Raw genomic sequence first — 21,426 nt, 5'->3', positions numbered from 1 at the left:
ATCTCCTTTAAAACTCTGCATATATATATATATATATATATATATATATATACATATTTGCATTATCCTATAATGAAACTTACACGATGCAAGACTGTTAAATGGTTAGAAGAAAAGGTAAATCTCTACAATAGTCTTGGTGGGTTGTAGTGTGCTGTCTGTATTCCTGTGAGATAAGCAGCCCTAGACTTGAACAGCCCCTTCAAAGAACTCTGCAAAGAGCCATCACCTTGTAAAGATAGCCTTGGTATTTTAATTAAAGGTCAGACAAAACTACAGTGTAAACCCTGGAGATTGCTTTGTAGCAGTCATTTAAAGAGCTGCTTAACAAAGTCTTACTGTATTAGTAAAACAGTGCACAAACCCCTCCCAAGATTTACACAAACTGGAGTCTAAACAGAGGACCTCTGCCAAGTTCAGGCCACGGGGTTATCACCCAGCCCTCTGTCTCTATCCCTACAGATGGGGTGGATGCACTGCAGGGCCACGCACTGCCTCACCCACGCCTCTTGGCAGCAGAGAGAAGGGCAGGATTGTGTAAATGCATCAGGAGCAGGGCTGGTTTTGCCTCCTTCTTGGCTTTGCCTGTGCGACAGCCTTCATGGTAATCAAAAATAGTTTGTTTTTCCGTAATTAGTATTACCATGCTAAATATCGCTGCAATGCTCTGGCACGAATATCCCAGTTGTCAAGCATGAGTGCAGCTGCTTGTTTCTGAAGGTCGTGCTGTAAGGCTTTATTCAAAGTGTCAGCTTTATTATTGCAAGTGATCTTAAAAACCTGCAAGGCAGCTTTTCTTGCTGGATTTATGAAGTATTTTGGACTATTTGCTAAAAAGAATTTGTCTCACTTTTAGATGGGAGTCTTTGAGTTCTGACTCCTCTACCTTCGGCTTTAGTCGTGAGTTCGTTTAGAAACAAAAGCAGGTGACTTGCCTGCTCCTTCCTTCGGTGATGTGCTACAATGCATGCAGAGAAGGCGGTGCAACCAAGAGGCATTCCAAGGAAGCCATCTGTCTGCACTCCCTGGTCCCATGGTTTTACCTTTCAGATCCTGTTTGCTTTTGGTTGCCACCCAGTTGAGGCTGGATGATGTTTTTCCTCCAGCGCTCGTAAGGATGTTGCACGCTCAGATGGGTAGTGATGATGTATTCTACACGTGCTCCCTTTTGAAAAATTCGGCCGCATTTTCAGCGTTGATTTCCCTCCAGAGTTATTACACCCAACGCAGATTGGCAGCACCGTGCCACAGTGCCAGGATTTATGAGGTGACCTTGGAGACGCAGGCACTCCCAAATTGAAAACACTTGGAGCTAAACTTGAGATATATTTATTTTGCGTTACCGAGCAGTCTCCACCATTGTATAAATCAGAATGAGATTACACAGATAATACATAACGTTTATATAACGTCTGATAGCACGACGGATTCATTTATACACTGCTCAAGTGCAATATCCCCAGCTCCTCCAGACTTTGCTTTTGCAGTTGGAACTGATGTTACAGCTTCACTAGGATTCATTAAAGGCAGTCCCTCCAGTTTCCCTCCTGACCTCTCTATGCGCATCCACCACCACGTGGGAGCCCAGTATCCATGATGATCTGCGGGCAGTGACACCGGCTGGGCTCAAGGGACTCGGTTACCTCCACCCCATGTGCCGGCACAGATGGGTGTGCACGGGCTCAGTTAGGGGTTCTTATGTGCACCCCGAGCTGCTCCGGGAGTTTTCCATCCACCTTTTTAAAGCTGGGAGCTGCGCTGATGAAGAGGTGCTGATAGGTGGCAATGAAAGCTCCGTGCGGAGGCACGTCGAGTGTGAACCTGCGAGCAGCAATAAACGCGAATCCAACCTGCACTAATGTTAATTGTCATTCAGTTTATATCGACGTGCAGTTTATTAAACCATAAAGCAAGGCAGCAAGCACAGAGAGCAACTCTAGAGATAATTAAACATAATAAGGGTTTCACTTAATCCCTCAAAACCCAGGGGAGGCACAGTTAAGGCTGAATACTCTCTTTGCACTGAAAGGCGCTTTTTACATAGTCATTTAAGAGCACTTCTCCCTGTTCGGTAGTGCAGGACAGGGGAAAGGTAGGTCCCGCCTTCGGTTTGCATATGGTTTTGTTTGTTTGTTTTCCTCTCTATTCTTTGTGCCTTTAAATCGCTCTGTGTATTAAACCTGAGCTCCGGCTCTCGAAGCGGTTCGCGGCTCGTTATTTGCTTGGCAGCTACAAGTGGAAAGAGAGCTCGTGGGAGAGGACCCTGTGGAAGGTCCCATCGCGGGACGGCAGCTTGCAGTGCGGCGGTGAGGTGTGTTGGAGGGGCACGAATGGGACCCGTGTGTGCTCCTCTGTGCCTTGTCCCTTCTCCCGAGAGCGCCGAGAGATGCTGCCGTCTTGGTCAAGAAGGGTCAGAATGGGGATGAAAGCAGGCAGATAGAGGGAGGCAGCTTTGCATGAGTGAGAAAATTATGACAGAGCTGAGCTTAATGCTGGAGGCAACCGCAGAGAGGAAGAAAAAAAAGAGACAAATACATGCCCAGCGCTGTAATTGGGGACTCCGTGCTATCCGCTGATCGGGGCTGTACTGGGCAGCGGATGCGGATGGGTCCGCATTTGCCGGGACGAGCCGTACCTTGACTGAAAGCAAACCCGAAAAGAAGCGGGGTGGTCCCCCAGCCCCCCGCTGAGCCCCGCAGGAGGGCGGCGAGCGCCGTTCGGGGCTGCGGGGCGGGAGAAGGGTTAAGGGCGGCCGCGCTGCCGCGGCTCCTCCGCCCGCCCCCCGCGCACGGCGCAGCTTTGGGAGGAGGAGGAGGGGTCTGCGCTGCTCGCCCGGCTCCCGGCCGCTGCCGTTCAATGCTGCGGCCGCGGGCTGCTGCGGGAGCCGCGCACCTCGGGGCTGCCGCGCACGGCGGGCAGGCAGCGCCCGCGGAGCCCAGCATGCCCACCGCCCCGGGCAGGTAAGCGCCGCTCCGCTGCGGGAAGCAGGCGGGGGAAGGAGAAACACATCGGGAGGTGAAAAATTCCATCGGGGTATAAAGGAACCGGGTGCAGCGAGGGGAAGGAGAGAACAGTGGGTATGCGCTGGGTGCGGAGACCGGAGAGCTGAGCGCGGAGCTCGGGGAGCGGAACCTGGGGAGCGGCGGTTCCCCCGCACGGGGAAGAGCCGGGGTAGGGCAGAGCTGGACCCGCCGGGGGCGAAGGAAACGCGTTGGAGATGGAGAGCTCGGGGCTGGGGCTGTGGGTGTGTGCGCGTCTCTGCTGGCAGGGAGATGCTCCCTCGCAAGCTGGCAGAATGCATGCATAACTTTTTGCTTGTTACAGCCGATGTTCCCTGCTTGAGTGTTAGCTGCTTTTGCTTTCCCCGGTCTGATGTTGCTTCTGTGTCGCGAGCAACATAATGCGGTGTTGTTTTATTTATCCCAGACAGGAATGACTTGCTCTCTAAACTACAAATTAAACGATGCCGCTTGCATAACAAGTGGAAATAGTTTGTATCTTACATACTAATTATCCATCACGTTTTGGACTAAGCAGGAGCTGGTTCTTGCAAGGCGGGTTTGATAAAACAGTCTGAGGTCTTGCAGCAGTGCATTCATTTTCCCTTGCGGGATTAATATAGGCAAAGGATTAAGAACCAGCATGTTGATTAGGCACCCTGAGGTGCGGGGAGGAATGAGGACGTTTGCCTGTGAGGGTAAGTCAGTTTTTGTGTTTAGCTTGTACATCCTCCTGTTTACATGGCTTGTTTCAGGACGTGCATCCTCGCAGGTAAATCATTCATATGAGAGCAGAGACCAGTGGGATCCTACTAGTTAAGCAGCCACGCGGCTCCTGAGATGCTTTCTTACCCCTTTCCCGGAGTGTGCCAGTGTGCCAGCAGGGTGCGAGCCCCTGTGCTCCCACCCCTGCTCCGCACCAGCAGTCCGTCCCATGCATGTCTGGGAAGCGGAGCCACGGGCCCTGCACTCGAGTCCACCCTCCAGGAGTCTTTCGTGTTGCTCTGCTGGCCAGAGCACTTATTTTTCTATTTTTCAGGACCTACAGAGCTTATATTTTTTTACCCTGCATTTGTAAGTCCCTGCAAACTGCTTAAATGGCTCCTAAATAATCCTTCAAAGTCACCTCCCGCCTTTAATCTAATACCAAAAGGACTTACTTTACATGGCTAATCCCTCTTTTACTTGCTGTAAAGCTTCATTTAGGGGTGTGCACACTGCTAATTTTCCCAAAGCAGCCTGCTTTAGACAATGGCTTCTGCTGGGTGCAGTAACCTCATCCTCGCTGCACACAGGTCTGGGCAGAGCTGAATACCTCTGATGGGGTCTTGATGTCAGTAGGTGCTTCATCAGTTCCCACCCAGTGGGCTCACGCTGTGCAGGGAGCTGTGCCAGAACCTTTGTAGGGTATGTGCCATTGTGAATAGCACTTAATGGGGGGTCTCCTGCCCATGTGCTTACCTGGGTGCCTAACACCGAGTCAAGCAGGTAGTGTGTACAGCGCAGCATTGAATCAGACGTCCATAGGAAAACTCCTCAAGCTGAGTATTTTCCTGTCTGTAAATTCTGCTGTGGAGCTGAGCTTTTTTTCCCCCTAGAATTCCCAGAGCGTTAAGCTTGTACTGTTTTACGTGATGACAGACTGTATGCTTAGGATGTGAGCGACAGCAGAAGAAAAGCTTACCTGTGCAAGAGCCTCTCTTCTTCCTTAACATGTAAATACTAAAGAGGGTGAAACGTTTCTTTCCAACCTGAACTAACTGCAGATGACTAGTGCTACCATGTGTTATGGGCAGTGCTTGGAACCCCATGATTCCTAACCCTAGGACACCATGGATGTGAGATGAGTGTGCCTTGGCAGTGGGATGTGCTGGCATGTCCCCAGCCCTGCACCACTGGGACAGCTTTGGCAGTGGTGTGGATCTGTGTTCTGTGATATCTCAGCTGGTTGGTGGCCATAGTTGTATTTTGGGTGTTAATCCTTCAGTTACTTGTTTTCTTGAGTGCCGGTGTTTAACCGTCAGCTTAGGAGATCGTTCTAGGGGCAAAGACAGTGGCAATGCAAGGCAGCAGGCAACTGGTGGGAAAACCCTCCTTGGTTCCCAGATTGCACCTCCTGTACTAGAACATTTCTTGATGACATCCATGTCTGATAATCACAGAATCACGGAGTCATTAAGATTGGAAAAACCACTCAGCTCATAGAATCCAATCATCAACCCCTCACCCCATACCTTTATAGAGGGGGATAGCATAGCATTAATTTAAAATACATGTGTTAGCTTGTGGGAACACCTATGAAAATAGTTGGAGTTGTTATTCTTCTGTACAATTTCTGTGAAAGATGCAAAACTCATAAACAGTTTTGTAGATATTCTGGTACCAAGTAATTTATTTTCCTCAATTTGGGGAGTTGACTTTGTCTGACAGTTCTGTGTATTTGGCTTGCTTTATTAAAAAATCAGGGTAAAAACAAGGCAGAGGGATGCTGCCCACAAGACAACCAGGTCATTTCCTTCTTAATTCCTCTGTGGTGTCTCTGAGCAGCAGATAGCAGAGCTCTGCAGCAGGCCCAAACCAGGCCCCAGCCCCAGGCCCCAGCCCCAGGCCCCAGCCCCAGGCCCAGCCCTGGCACCACTGGGGTACAAGAGGAGAAGCAGTTCCTTAGTGCTACTCTTCTATGTTTCTAAGTTCACAAATCACCACAGCTCTATTTTCCTATTTTTAGCAAGACTAGATCAGAGGAAGTCTGGGTTTTCTTCCCACACCTCCATCTGTGGCCTAAAATGACCCTAGTGTCCCTATAAATGCTGTTTCCCCTCTGCCTGTTGTCCGACCCTGCCATTAGACAGTGTCTGGGGCTGGTGGCGAGCAGGGTTTGGTGCAACAGTTGGGAGTTTTCCTTCCATTGCAGGAACTATGAGGCTGCTGCTTGCTGTATGAGTGATGCGCAGACCCTGACAGGAAGGTAATCACAAACACAGCGAAGTTACATGAATCACACAGATCCACAAATGTCAGCTCCGGAGCTCTCATCCAGGCATCCTGCCAGGATTTAAGCTTGCACACATCTTAACTGTTATCTGCTGCAGTGGTTACTCAAATATAAGTGTGGATATCATGACAGTAGTGATTCATTCTTTTTATTATTAGCAAAGCACACGTATCATGATGACATCCACCCAATCTCGTGTTTCCCGAAAATACGCAAGTATTCCCTGTCCCCTGCCATCATCCACCAAAAATGGTGATGTTAAAACAAAAACGCTGGTGTCAAATCTGCTTACAGCCTCAGCTAAACAAGGTTCATGTTTCATTAGGAACTCAGAGTGGTATTTTCTGCACCAAACAGTGTTTCCAGTACTGTATTTGCTTTACTTAGGAAATAACTTCATTCTTTGCTTTTCCCTAGATAGAAGCAGTCACTTTTTATCTTAATCTGCAGGATAAAAAACTGTTTCAGTATGACACTAAGAAAAGAAAGATTCTTCTTTTTTTTGAATTGCTGCATTAAATCACTGGAAATCAGACCTTCAGGAACAAGAAGGTCAAAGCATTTTAAAAACAATCTAGTGGATTTTCTGTAATCTATATTCATGGTTTATATTCATGCTGAAGAATAAGGAGCAGGTCTTGACTGTGCAATGTAAATTAGGTTGTTTGCTCTGCTACCTAATTACATCATAGGTGCAGCAGCACATGGTCTTCAGTAAGGTAAGCTACATGCTTATCACATCACTTAAAAAGGTGGTGGGGTCTCAAGAAAATACTCTAGAACAATTGTATTTTTAAAAATGGCCTTTATAGGGATTTTTATAAGGTTGTGTTAAACGGTTAAATGTTGTGGTTCTACAACATTTATTTCTTTTGCTAATCCTTCCATAAGCTCCCAGTTGATCAGCAGCTGATGCTCTGTTACATGAAAGCTGGCTGAAGATGTCTCAGATATAGCCAAACATCTTTGTTAATGAATAAATGTTTTGATGTTTCCAGTACAAAGCTCTCCTAAGATACATTATACTGAAGTTTAAAAGAAAACGAGACATTCTGCCTGTTAGGATCTAGCCATACTCTAATGACAACAGTTTTTTCCCAATGGGTCTCCTGAAAATTTAAGGTCCCTGAGGAATGATTTGGGGGAAAAACCTCCAGGTGAAACGACTCAAATGTCCTTCAGGGCTATTACAGTGGTACAATGGGAGTTTGGTGAGCATTAACACATAGGCAGAACCACAGATAGATCTTGCTAAGTACCAATACTTTGCCATCTTTTGTTTTTCCAGAGGCTTTGAGTCAGCCTTCAGTGAGACTCATTGGGTTTGTTATCAACCATCACCTTTCTCATTTTTGTGATCAAGATGTTGTTCAAAGACCAACTGTTAACGGTTGGCTTTTTTCTTTTTCTAATGTGGGAGGCCTGTGCGCTGAGATGTTTCATCTCCACACTTACTCACCTGTAGCATAGCCCAAAGTCAGTGCCTCTGTACCTTCTTGCACTTGCAGGAGTGGAATCATTTCCAACCTGGTCACTGCCTGTAACTTATGGGACTCCTGAACTATAACTCTGAGGTGAGCAGGGGGCTGGGGGCAGCAAGGGACTGCACCCCACAGATAGTCATTGCCTGAGCTGCTGAGAGTTGATGCTGTAGCATGTCATGTAAGAGACTTGTGAGATTTTGGTTAGAAGATGGTCCTACTGATAGAGATCCCATCAGCACTTGGCATTTGATAGCTGGTCAGGAGACGAGTGAGTCCTGAGCTCTTTCAGACTCTTCTCTAAGCTCTTATCAGCATAAGGTCTTTGTAGTCCTCACACAAAATCGGTGTTTATAATATATTTACATAAATGTCTGGCCAATGAAGATGTGTGGTATTTAAACCCAATCTACATAAGGTTTAGCAGGTCATCTTAGTCAATTAGAAGACTAAGAAAAGGAACAAATACCGTACTTAGGGTTTATAATGGAAAAACCTTTAGTATTAATGATAATTTAATCTTCATGGACTGAATAACAATAACCTATCAGTAGGTTTTTTTTTAACAGAAAGGTAAGTGTGTGGTTTATTAAGCTCTTAGGCAGATAACAGGGTATTATTTGGGAAGACTTATGAACGACATCATGTTCAAACAATTAAACACATTTCCATCTCTATGCTTCCAATAATAGGAGTTTAAAAACCCAACTAGCCCTCTGTGAAAACCAGAATTACTGAGGATATTCAGTAAATGCTGCTTTGCCTGTTCCTGACTCTCTGTTAATGGTTCTGATCTTGTATTTGTACTTCTTTTCTGTTATAGATATAAAACCTTGAGTATAATCTCTGTAAATGTGAGCTAATGACTGGGCTTTGGAGTTGCAGAAAGCCCATAAACTCCAAGGTTGACAGGAAGGCTTTCCTTTCTTGGGTGGTTATTATTAGGCTCATATCTGAGCCGGGTTCTGTTAATTTAGCTGCACTAGGTTTAAATCAATAATCTTTTCAAGTACGATAGTGTGTTTTAGGGAAAAACTTGTACTGGTGGGTCAGTGGTGAAATAAATATCCTCTGTGGCTGTCTTAGGGCTGAGCTGCTGTTGGGGACTTCTATGCCACCTGGTTTCTGACACCATCAGGAAGTGTAACTTACTTGCTAATGTAGTAGATCTTCTGCCCTTGGATCTTGGGTGGGACCACTGGGTTTTATACAGCATATATGTGAGGAACCTGTATCTGATGGGCTACAGTCTGTGCATAAGTTCACTTGCTGTTATTACTTTTCCATATTGCTTGAATAGCACTGTACTTTGTGTTAATGGTGTGACCCATGAGTTGTGGTTGAAAGATATGTTCAGTGCTAAGCAGATGAGGGCTCTTCGCCTCCTGTTGCACAACACTGAGGAGCTTTCATCAAATAATATATATATTATCACTGCTACTCTGTGCTTGTGAAATGGAAGCAAAAGCTCTGAATCCTCTTATCGTGAGTGAATCTTGGTCTTTGTCTCGCAGTCTTTCAAAGAAAGCTTCTAAACAGCACTCAACTCCAAGCTGTAAAGAAAGTTGTGTAGCGTAAGAGCAGAACATTTGCCTAAGAGGGTTTCAGTCCAGAAATGACTTTTTATATTTAATTGATCTGTATTGTTCAATTAGGGAGGTATATAATGCCCTCTGTTATGCATGTATAGCTCAAAGTAGAAATGAATGAATATGAAGTACGGCTGAAGAGTCATTCCAGACATAATCAGCTCTTAGCCGTGTACAAAAACTGGGTTTCAGTTCAGGCCTTGATATGCACGAGTACAAATGGACTGTGTAAATTCATCAGATTGGCAATTTCTCCATGTGATTTATTTTGAATTCCAATATTTGTTGTTATTCTGGACACATTTCAGTAAGTTTTTTTTTCCAAGACATGAATATTTTTTGTTCAGAGTAAATACTCCAATGTATTTCTCTGTTTCACTTCTCTGAAAACAACTTGTTTAGGGCTTTTCTCACCCCATCTCCCCTGTGCCTTCCTGCATGCAGGTGTGCTCTGAGCATGCACAGACATGGGAGGCAGCGGTCCCACAGGGTGGCAGCACTCAGCCCTCAGCCTTCCTTGTCTCAGAGCATCCCTGCCTCTCCCTGCTCAGCACAGGAGGAAGCATCACACACATCAAGGGACCAGGACACAGTTGGAGGCACAGCATCATTGCTCTGCTTCCACAGCTCCCTGGTAAAGAGCCAGAGGCAGCTTGCAAGCATTCAGGTGCATATTGAAGCCTGTGCTTATGATCCTCATCATACAGTTTCCCCAGTATAATTTTTATCAGGATTCCTAATTCTTCAGACTCTGTACAAAAGCACATCATTTTTCTCCTTGACACATTTCCACCGTCAGTGTCTTGATTCTTTATTAACCCACAAACCCATTCTGCCTCTGTTTGACCCTCCTTTTTCCCCAGTGTTTTCATACCTGCTGTTATCCATCCTTCCTTGCGGTAGGTCCTCTTTCACCCTGGCAGACAGGTCAGATTTTTGTACCTGAGAGAGCAGTGCTCTCTCTCTGCCCACCCCCAGCTTTTTTGGTTGCCACCCAAGGAGATCAAAGCTACAAGAAGCTTCCTATGTTGGATCCAGTGCAGCCAGATGCGCTGTTAGAAAGTGCTGGTGATTCATGAAGAATGATTTTAAACTTGGCAGAAATCATTGACCATGGTGCTGAGAGTAAGGTTAGGTCTTTCCTATGGAGTGGCAGTAATGTCTCTGGTGGGAGTGACGGAATTGCTCGGATGAATTCAGGGTTTGATGGCGCTCTTGTAATCACAGAGGAAGGGAAAAAAACAGTGAAATGCATTTGAGAATGACGAGTGAAGAACACAGATTGACTCAATATTTTTTTAAGTCAAGTGGAAAAAAGGAAGTGCAGTATGAGAAAGCTGAAAAGGTCAAACTAATTTGTACTTGGGTGATAATGGGTAATGCCGCTGTTGTTTATGAGGCTTGCAAAATGTTCTCAGTGTTAAACACTATGATGTATCTGATGGTGATTCTGAGAAATTAAAATGGAAGTAGCAATTGTTCCAGCGTCTTCATGCCTTAATCCATTTTGGTGTAGGATTCCTTTGAAATGTTGCATGTTCATTATAAATTAGTTAAGACGAAATGTATTCAGTTCTCTTGACTTCGGCACGCTATGACAGAAGGGAGATCTTTTTAAAATGAAAAAGACTCATAGTTAAGTTGATGACAACGAGGCTGAAAGCTGCCTGTGTCTTGCTGCTTAAGCATTCTGACTGTGTTCTCCTGTTTGTTTATTTTGCTGCAGTCTTTTCTGTTTATTTACCAGGGAAAGTGGAAATTTTATATGCATGTACAGCTACTGCTATTAAAATAGAGATAACTGGTGAGCTTCTAATTCCCCACACCACCTTCTGCTGCCTCTGTTATGTATGCAGATTTGCAATGTCATTTAGTGGCCGCTGGAAGTGGGGGGGATTCTGATTACTTTCCTGGGAGCACAGTGCTACCAACCCATGCAATGTGAGTCAGTGTGGGATGGGATCGGGGCACTGTCCTGCCTCTTGTACAGCAGAAGTGTAGGCTCCAGAGGAATTCATTTGCCAGGCTTATCGCTGAGACGTTTAATATCTAGAATGATTTAGTATATCAAATTCTGGAGTTTTGGACTGGATGTAGCTGCATTCGTCATTGTTGCACAACCTTGACAGTGAACAAAAGGTGCTGCAGGGAGCCATAACTCATGCAGCAAATTAATGGGTTCCTGGTTTGCTTGCTCAGCTAAAGGGGAGCTGGGAGCAGCATGGTCTGAACGACTGAGGATTTTTTGCAACAAGTGTTGCATAAATATCCTGGGATGGATATTTGGAAGCATTGCCCTCCTAGCAGTGGGCTGGGACCTGCTGTTAGCCAGTTTTGAAGATACCTTGCTATGAAAGGTTTTAAAAAGAAGAAAAACACATAAAAATTGGAAGGTGTTATAATGGCATGATACAAGTGTTTTAACATAAGTTTGTTTTGTAGTGGGCATATGATAGGAAAAGAGAAAACTTCAGCCTATGTGAACCATTTGCCAGTCATACAGTCCCCCTATCGTTGCTGAGCATTTTTGCCAGCTGGTAGAGTATGTGCATTGCAAGGAGATAGATACTATTGATCACTTTCAAATGCAGAGTCCTCTGAGCCTGGTTTGCTGCAGGTCAAGTTTGTCTGACTCTGATTCCCATACAGGCTGCTTAAAACCATAAATCTTTCTCTTGATCCTCAGCAACAGGCACATATTAGAGCTTTAGGAGCACAGTGCAGAGTGGTTTGAAACTGCAGCTGAGTTTCATCAAGAGGCTTTCAGAACATGTGCAGAATAGGGTGGCCATGTCCCAGCTTTGGCCAGGTCAGGCATTGTTCAGGAAGACTCTGAGCTGTGTGGCAGATTGGCCAGTTATCCAGGGCTCGTGTGGGAGGTTTGCAGCAGTTCAGATGTAGATGCAGAAGGGGATTGGGAGGGGGAACCCGCAGAGATGGTGTAACTTGTCCCCCAACAGGTTTATGCATGAGCTGGGGATGCTCTTCTGTGGAAAACATTGTGACTAATATAGTCTCCTTTTCTTGGCATGTCTTGGCTATTTTGTTAGTTTGTTTTGTATTTAGTTTGCATTTGTGGTGGTAGTGTTTGTTAAGAGCCGGTTTCAGTCCAGTTCCTTTCCTCCAAAGAGCAGTCAGTATTTTTCCAGCCAGTAAGTATGAAATCCAACTGCAGTGCATGTTTGCAATTCCTCATCTGCTTTTCTGCTTCAGTCTTCTGGACCACTGAAGTTAGAAACCTAACAGGAAACCTAACAGCATGTGTCTGAGCATGCTGGTAATAGCTCAGGAATACCTTCTCCCGATTTATTCAGTCCTGTGTAAATGAGTGCAGTGGAGCCGAATGGCGCACTGTTGGCCAATTTGAGTTATATGAATAGAGTTCTTATGTTAGATGAAGTGATACATCACAGGTCCCATGCAAAGGAAGGAGTCCACTTTGCAACAGCTGGCATGAATGGACAGCAGAGCAGTGTTGGTATTGCTGTTTCTTTAATGAGGTTTGATTTGCTTCTCTCTTCTTGGAGGGAGGTTGAGAAATCCAGGCAGCTGTGGGCTCTGCCATCTCTGCTTTGGGAGAGGAAGGGAGAAGGGGATACAGAATGTGGCAGAGCAAGAAAGCTTCAAAAGGCCAGGAAAAAAATCTTCCTTCTGCTTATTCTTCTCTCCTCTCCTTGGACTCTTATGTCACACTGTGCTTTGGTGGCTCCATTGAGATGGCTTGTGCCACCTAACTCATTGTGGTGAGAACGTACCATAGAAGACTGGACTGGGGATATTTCTCTTTCAGCTCATGAAAGACTTGCCATTTTTGGCATATTCAGAGACAGCAAGGCTGCTTCTGATAGCCGGTTGCTATCAGCACCCACTGTATCTCAGAACATTTTATTATTACGACTATTATTGTATTTTAGAATCATTACCTAAAATATGAAATCACTGCCCCTAGAAAAGTGAATTATCCTTTCCTGGGTAGCTAATTTTATTTCACTCAAGAAAATTTGATTCATATTTCTGAAACATTGCCACTAAACAGCTTTCTAAGCAGAGTTGCAGTGCAAGACCAAATTAGATTCGTGTAGGGAGAAGGGAAATATTATTGTTGCGACTGTCCAAAGGGGTTGAAATGAAAATAATCTTATAGATCAAACTTAAATTGAGTTCCGATATTACAGAGATAACACAGTTCTGTACCTAGAAAATCCATCTGTCAAAAATAAACGTCAGGGTCACATTTTAAAATGGCACTTCTGGCTTTGGATCATCTAGCTTCACTCTCTCGGGCTGACTGGGGATGGCAGCCCTGTATATTATGGGAACATAGGGCTTGTGAAGCAGCTAAAGCTGCATGAGCCTGCTTGAAAATAAATAGTGGGGAAATGGGGGGATGTTGTTCAGGAATATATAAAATCCTTTGCAATGGCACCATGTACCATCTGTTTGAGTGACTTTTGAATAAGTCTCCCAAAATTTAAACCAAACTGTAGCTAAGTGTGGTAACTTCAGGACAAAGCCAAGCTCCTGCAGTCAGCCGTGGTCCCAAGGACCGTGTATTACCTGGGCAGACAACTGATGGCTTGGGCAGTATTTTCCTCAGTCCTCCCAGTATGGAGAGATATAAGGAAAGAAGTGGGCAACCCCAGGACATCAATGGTGGTTCCAAGACAGGTGTCTCCACCAGAATTTGGGGGTTTATGATCATGGAAGAGCCTCTGAGACATAATGGGACCATACGGGCATCATGACTCTGTCTCAGGCTGACCATGTTATTTTTGCACCACCATTTTTGCTTTGGATCAGTCCTTCAATGGCTGCATTGATTTCTGGGTATTGAGATAGTCAGGGTAAAAGGCTTGCTGAAAACTTGCTTTAAAACCAAAAATACCTGGGATGGAAAATGTATTTTTGAAAATGTAGCTAAGTATGATTTAACTGGCTGAAACATTTATGAGTAGGCATAAGCATTCACATAGAAAAACCTGGTAATACCTATACTAATGTAATGTCGTCCATTACTGTTGTGTAAAATGTAAAATATTGTCTAATATTTGAATCCAACTGCAGAGAATCCTTTATAACTGTACTGACAATATCTAATTTTAGTAGCTAGTTAAGTTCTGTGGAACAGATGAATGCGTTTCTCCATTTCAATTCACTTCTAAGATCATGTATATCCTCCGCACTTCTGTTTCCATATAGCATATCATTTTTATATATACTGTCTCTGTACCTGCTTTTTTCTGGGCTTGCAGACCAGTATTTCTGCTGCAAAGACCTCAGGTGCAGCCTGCAGCCACCCCTCCCTGGGCACTCATTAGCGTGGTGCAGCCCCATGCCTGGCCCTGGCCCTTTGGCCATGGTGGGACCATGCCTTGAGCATCCCAGTGTAAGTCCAGCCTGACTGCCTGCCCACATCTACCCTCCTGCACTGCTTGTCTTTGGCTGCAAGTGTTGATACGTGCATTTTCTTTCCCAGTGTCTTCATGGTCTGTGCCTGTGGCTGAGGGGCTCTGGCTTTAAGGCTGTGGTGAAATTAAGCATGTACCTGGGCCCTTACAGGATCAGGGCCAAACACTTTAAATAATTGATGGACTGCTCCATTTCTTTAGCCTTTCTAAAGTAAACTGAGTTTCAGATGAACATGAGCTGACTTAGATGTTTGGTTGGGAGGAAAAAAAAAGCCTTCTGAATTGCACTGATTTCCCACAGGATTAACTCAGGAGCAGAAAAAATAACTTCCTCAGCTTCATCCTTCTTTCACTCTAAACAAGCATCTTTTTAAAATTTTTATTCTCATTTTTTTGGGGGGGAAAATGCTTTTAAACATAAAATCTGAAAAGGGGAGGGGGGGACAGTCTGGAAAAGTATATATACTGAGTTGGCCATCTATCCCAAGTGTGTTGTGGTTTTGCAAAGTATTTTTCCAGATAACTGCTGTAAATACATATGAATTAATAACATAACTGGAATGGATGTGTTTCTGATCACACCTGCCAGCGTGAGAGAGAGAATGTAAAAGGATTAGAAGTAACTGACCCAAATATGAAGAGGGAAAACAGAAGCCAAAAAAACCACACAAGTGGAAATAGCAGAAGGAAAAAGAAGATAATGAACATCCATGTTTTGATTGCTGAATGGTACTGTGGTCTTGTAGACGGGTTTGTAGGAAGGATGTCATTTGTGCAGGCAGGATGTGGAAGAAAGTGGAATTAGTTTGTTGAAAAACAAGCAGGAAACGTGTCCAGTTTGGAGGGCTCCTCATATTCCACTTTCCCTGCAAATGGATCCGTGTATTAGCTGCAAATAGAAGCGTGGCAGCAACAGCAGAGTTACGCTGGGCTTCAGGGATGGAGAACTGCTTTAGAAAATATATATGCATGCTTGTCCATAGAAGCAGTGCTGCTTGGAAACTCATCCGAGCTATTTCTCCAGTGAAAAATGGCGATATATTTGCTAATGATAAGACTTACCCAATTATTACAAGTTCAGGAAGCTACACTGGACACAGTGGCTCATAGCAGAAAGTATGCTTTGATCCAAAATGCATCTGTTTCCCCCCTTCTTTTAATCCTTTTGCCCTTTGAATCATGTTACGTGTCAAAACACTTTTCCTTTTCGGAATGTTTGGAAAACATAGCACTGCCTTTGGGGTGACCTTGGTGGCTTTGGGAGGTGAATTAAGGGTGTTGTGTCAGTAATACGAGTGGACCGGGCTCAGATCCGCACAGCGTTTTGGATGTGCTGGTGTGTTGACTCAGACTCTTGCTATCATTGGTCACGGTTACGTTTCATACAGGCTAAAATACCTCCCACGTGTTAGCGATGCTGCTGACAAATAGAAAAGCACCACAAAGGTCTTTTTAAAGACCAATATTTACTGCTGACAGTGCGTTCCTGCCATGGCCAAGCTGTTCATTATCCCCTCCATGGAGGAAAAGGTGATTCAGGTGAGGTTCCCATCCCTTCATCTGCTCTGCCACTGTCACACATTCCCTTCATTTCAGAACCTTAACATTTCATATTCCAGGCACTGGATGTGATCCATCCATTAGCTGCCAGGAGCTTGTCAGGGACCCTGGACACATCCATTTGTATTTGTTTCCAGCTCCTGCCAGAAGAAAGGGATGTTGTGAGGGGAGGGCTGCCATGTCACAAAGTTGTATCATTTGGGGCTTTATTTCAGCTCATCTGCAGATCAGCATTTTCCATTGCTTTCCTTCAGAGCAGAACCTGAGAACCTGTAACTTCTGGTTTCTGAGGATTCTGAGGGTTTTTTAGTATGGAAACTGTGGCACAGTTTATTTGTGTACACAAACAAACCTATTCCAAGCTAAAAAGGAGGGTAGAACTTTGCCTGTTTTGTTCCTTCAGCTGAACTTGATGCTAGTGCTTAGAGAGAGGTTTCCATGGTGAAAGTAGAAAAATCAAATTTGAAAACTGCTTTCTTTTGTGTATTTGCTTCTATTGTTTCTAGTGGTCACTGTTCTGCATGTTTAACAGTCATTATCTGCACCTTCTAGTTTGTGAATAGATTTACATATTTTACATCAACATTAGCAGGGAAAAATCCATGATTTGCCCAAGGCTGCTTATGATTTTTTGTTTTATGATGCCGAATTGCGGAGGATATCCTCCAGTGGGATCTGTCAGAAAGGTCTCTTCTGGCACACAGCTTTGCTTACTTGTTAACTTTGTGCATTGATTGCTTATATCACCTGCTTTTTGCTCAGGTTGGATTTCATTTCTGTTCCTTCTTCTATTACAAAAGTACAAAGTGTAAACCTAGTAGCAGTTGCTTGCTTTACTCATTTTTTCTTCCCCTGTTGGAGCCTCAGGTAGTATGTTCCTTGCCTGTTTACCAAGCACTTTTTCTGTTTTTTTTTGTGGAACAGAAAGAGTCTGGTTTGGAAGCAGCCAATGTTTAGCACATTACCCTTGAGCCATCCCTACAGCCCAACCATCATATCCAGGATGCACATTTGCAGCATCCCTCCCCTTGTGCATCTTTCCCTCAGGGTGGCACCCTGGTGTGCTCTGGCTGCATCCCAGCCCTGTGTATCCCCAGGCAGTGACAGAAGGACACGAGGCCTGGCTGCAACTGGGCAGCCTGCAGCCCTGCTCTGCTAGCACAGCCCTGGTCCTGGCTGCAGTTGTGCCAGTGTTTGCTTTTTTCATCACTCCTTTTTAGTCATATGCTGAAATCAAGCTTTTGTTCCATCTCGTGTAATTAATTAGTCCAGTTACCATTTCAAATTTAACTCAAGCCAGCCTCACCAAAGCGTTGACATATATGTATTACTAGAGATTGGTTACGAAAGTCTTTCAGAGTAAATCCCAGAAAATAATCCATGCGCTGTGAACAAAATGCTGAAAGCAACCTTATGTGGCCCCGAGTATCTGGTGGTGTTAATGAATAACAGAGAATGCATTCTTGATTAACATAGAGGATGCGGGATTATTCCTCATTTTCCATCCCTCCTCTGCCAGGCTCTTACTGCAGAGAGATGCTGAGCATCCCATGAAACAGCGGAATCTGTAGGCAAGGAGATACTGTAAAGTGTGAATAAATACCTGAAGTTCTGAAAGGCATCAGAGCTTGCTGAGCTGGTGCCCTGGGGCAGTATGTTACCTCTTTTGCAAACTCAATTCAGCAAGGATAAATCTGAAGATCTTTTCCAGTATACGCAGCAGCTTTCTTTGCTTGCATTTTTGTTATCTGCCAGGTTGGGTTTATACAAATTAAGAAAGCAAATGCTGTCTGTCAGCATCCTGTGAGCTGTCTGATGGGGGTGCCAGCGTCCATCTGTCTGTCTGCACCCCTCGGTGCAGCTCTTGGTGCACTGCAGTGGCTGTGTTCACTCCCATCGGGGGCCGTCCCTGTCCATTACTGACTGACAGAACTGAAGGGATTATCTTGTCAAACACTGCCCGCATAATACAGGTTTCTATGCGATTTGACAAATAGATTTTTTCAGTGTAATGCCGAAGAGAAGCTAAATGAGTCAGTAAATGCTAATGTGTCCACGTTCTTCCTAGATAACCAGTTACTCTTGGGACAGTATCAATAAGTGGCATTTATGTGATATTATGAATGTGTTAATTACGCGTAGACAAAATAATGAGTAAGTAAAGGTCAAGGACAAATGCTGCTTCCCCAGAAATACATATCAAAGAGCTTCTAATATTTAGATGATTACCATTATTGAATATTCAGCGTCATTTAAATTATGTGCATTTGTTTCATATGCTTATATTTTTAGTCCAAGGGATACCGGGCAACTTCAAGGGCTGTGCAAATGTTTTGTAACAAAATTCAGCAAAACTTCAGCAGCAATTGGGGACTGTGTATGTTGGTTAACTGCCAGCTTGAATTTGGGATTGATTTCGTGTTTGAGACGTAACCTTGAGATTTTTTTTTCCCCCTCTTAAGTTTGAAATGAAGGAAATGGAACTGTGGCTGTGCTGGCTGTTAAACTGCTGAACCTTGAAACTCAATGCAAATCAAAACAAAATGAAAAGCTCCTGAGACCTTAAATACTTGGCTTTGCCGTAGTTCATTGGGCTGTTCATTATCAGTGCAGTTTTAAAAAGCCATGCTGTTAGCATGCTGGAGATCTCAGAGTTTCCTTTTTTGCTCACAAGCCCTAAGTATAAATACCTCTTTGGCAGGGACCTTTCTGAAACCCGATGTTCTCTGAGGCTGGAGGAAACCCTACCTGATCAATACAGCCATTAATTAGAAGGAAAGGTCCAGTCATGATTTTTACTTCTAAACTTTTACATATTGACAGCTAGCAAAGCAGTTAAGACGTCAATAAGAATCTGAAAGTTACTGTACTGTTGGGTTGCTCATGGAAAGATCGCAATTAAGCTTCCTGTGTCTCCCAGGACCTTCTCTCACTTGTGTCTGGAAGCATCTCTCCATCTAACAAGATGCCGTTCATATATGAAATATTCATGTTGTGACATCAAAACATGTTGCATATTATTTCAGTACGGTAGGCTGAAATTAGATTCACATTTTATTTTTCTTATAAATGCCCGTCAGAGCTGCTAAATCAGTTTGCCTTTGTGGTCTTGAAATGGTGTCAGTCTGAATTTCCTTCATGCTGCAGTGTTTTGGGCAAAGACTCACAGCTTTTGTATTCAAGATGGAGAACCTTTAAAAGAATATGAAAACCTCCTGGGAATTAAGATTATTCCAAAACATTCTGCGGGGGCAGCTTTGTAAGTGACAAAAAGCCACCCAAATGCTGATGCGTGGCGACCTTTGCTCCCCAGTTGTGCAGTATCCATATGGCGTGTTGGTTGGAGGGGGTGTAACGAGGCGTTCCACGGGGATCAACTTCAAGTACCTTATTTCTCGAGGTGTTCAGGGAAGGATGAGGTGACCCTGCCACCCTGCAGGTGTCAGGGCGGGCTGTGAGTGCTTGAAGCACTGGGCACCCTTCAGACAGCTGTGGGTCGGAGATCAGGGCACAGCCCTTGTCACCATCCGTCTGTGCATGCCTGTCGTGGTGATGGTGTGATGCCAGCCTGGTGAGCAGCGTGCTGGTCTGCTGAAGGCTGCTCTGACAAGCAAAAGCATCTGACAGGGCTGTGACCTGGTCCTTTAAATCAGGAGGCAGGGGAATTAATGCAGTGTTAACTTCCTTGGCACAGTAATGTTGCATTCATGCATAAATAAGCTCAGTTAAGCAGTTGCTAAAAGAGCGTCTTTGGTCCTGTATGTGACATATTTGCTTGGAAAATACCCCATTAGAGAAGCTAGGCATACTTGAAAGCATCTCCTGTTTTGTTCCTTGCCTGCTGTCCATCTACCAAGAATTCTTGCTTGTGCTGGGGCCTGGCTCAGCTGCAGTGGGTGGGTTTAGGAAGCATCACTTTCCTTTGAAGTCACTCTTGGTATTTATTTTTTCTAAATTAAACTCAGCTTTTCCCAAACATCTGTGAGGTTTGTTTGGTCTTGCCACAGAGTCAAAGCTGCTGGTTCCCAGCACTGGTAATGTCCTAATAATTACCATCTACTGCTGGAGATGCTCCTGCCCCACTTTGCTTTTGCAGCTGGTTCTATTGCAGGCTTAGACAAAAAGTATTAACCTCCCTCCTTTTCTGCTCCACCCTTACTGTACTGCTGAAGTGCCGCCCCTGTGATTTCCCTAGATTTCCCTCAGCCTTTTAAAGTGATTCTTTTTAATTGCTAGCAGCAGAAGCAGACATTGCAAATGATGGATGCGTATATACATATGGGTGTTGATGTTACTGTCTTCATACAAGTGAGTGTAATGCAGTTGATTGCAGCAGCTGGGGTATGAACCCTTTGGATGAATTTGAGCAGCACCACGGGGGATCTCCAGGAAAGAGAAGCAGAGTTGAGGAATGGACACCACAGCACAGCCCTGCAATGTGCTGGGGGGATTTGTTGGGAGCTGCACTGAGCCCTGCACCCTGTACACTCATAATGTGCCTCCTGCTGTGCAACCCTGAGCCCTTTTCAGGATCCCTGAAGTGCGTGAGTTGTTTTCAAGGACCCACTTTTAAGATAAAATCACATCTGCAAAGCTCTGCCCTTGACAAAAACTCCATATTGCTCTTTTTGAAAAGTGAGGCTCTCATGATGAGCTTCTGCATTTTCCATTACGAAAGACTTTCCAAAAGATTTTTTTTGAATGATTTCTTGATAGCTGGCAATCTCCTGAATCATTTCTTATACAGAAATTGTTCTTCAAGCTGTTTTGTTCTGGTAACAACTGCCACCAAGCTTGGCTTGTCACAATTACCTGCCTGTAACGGGAAGAGCAGTGGAGTCTATAGGACCAGTGTTGCATTTCTTGCTCTGAAATGGTGGGCAGGTCCCCTCCACTTTCAGTGCCTCTCTATTTCCCTGCTTGCCTTTGTGCCTTTTGTTTGTTCTCTTAGGGTCTGGTGCTCTTCGAGCTTGAACGGTGTGGCTGATTGACAGTGGGCCCTCTGAGCTCTGTTTTAATCCAGTGATAAATAGTTAATTTTGGAGGTTTTGGTTGTCAGCAGGCCACCTTGGAGTGTCATGTTGTGAGACTTTAGTTACCTTCTATAATCAGATAAGGAACAGATATTTCCTGTATATCCTTCCCTAGTGTTCAAGTCGTACCATTAGAGCATTAAGTCAGATACATGACACCCCATTTCAGACTAATTCTTGAGGAAAAAGCACATTATATGTTTTTAATGGGCTTCCCAGGACTTACTTTGTTTCTTCCTGATGAATATGAATTCCAGCAGGTTCGTCTAAATTCTGACCTTCAAACACACCAAATGCCCCTTTAGGCCAGCAATATGGTCTTTAAAATCATTTAGTCGAAGTGAATGTCTTCCTTTCTTCC

The 21,426-nt window shown here is 44.5% G+C and overlaps 1 protein-coding gene across 10 annotated transcripts in view; it reads left to right on the top strand.

Moving 5' to 3' along the window:
- Positions 1-2,120: 2,120 nt before the first annotated feature.
- The window catches only part of LOC107319900 (contactin-4), a 242,648-nt gene continuing 223,342 nt past the window's right edge, over positions 2,121-21,426 (top strand). For 3 of the 10 annotated variants that reach the window (XM_015875246.3, XM_032447184.2, XM_085516123.1), the window contains exon 1: positions 2,796-2,960. The gene's annotated coding sequence lies outside the window, so the exon portion shown is untranslated. Of the gene's footprint in view, positions 2,312-2,648; positions 2,961-3,068; positions 3,172-21,426 lie in introns of those variants that run through there. The other 7 variants (XM_085516128.1, XM_015875248.3, XM_015875243.3 and 4 more) reach the window with 7 other exon arrangements.

The sequence above is a fragment of the Coturnix japonica genome, chromosome 15 (assembly GCF_054131305.1).
Source record: "Coturnix japonica strain WE chromosome 15, WE-NBRP24, whole genome shotgun sequence".
NCBI lineage: Eukaryota > Metazoa > Chordata > Aves > Galliformes > Phasianidae > Coturnix > Coturnix japonica.
The sequence above is the reverse complement of the archived record's forward strand: the minus strand, read 5'-3'. Positions and strand labels throughout refer to the sequence as shown.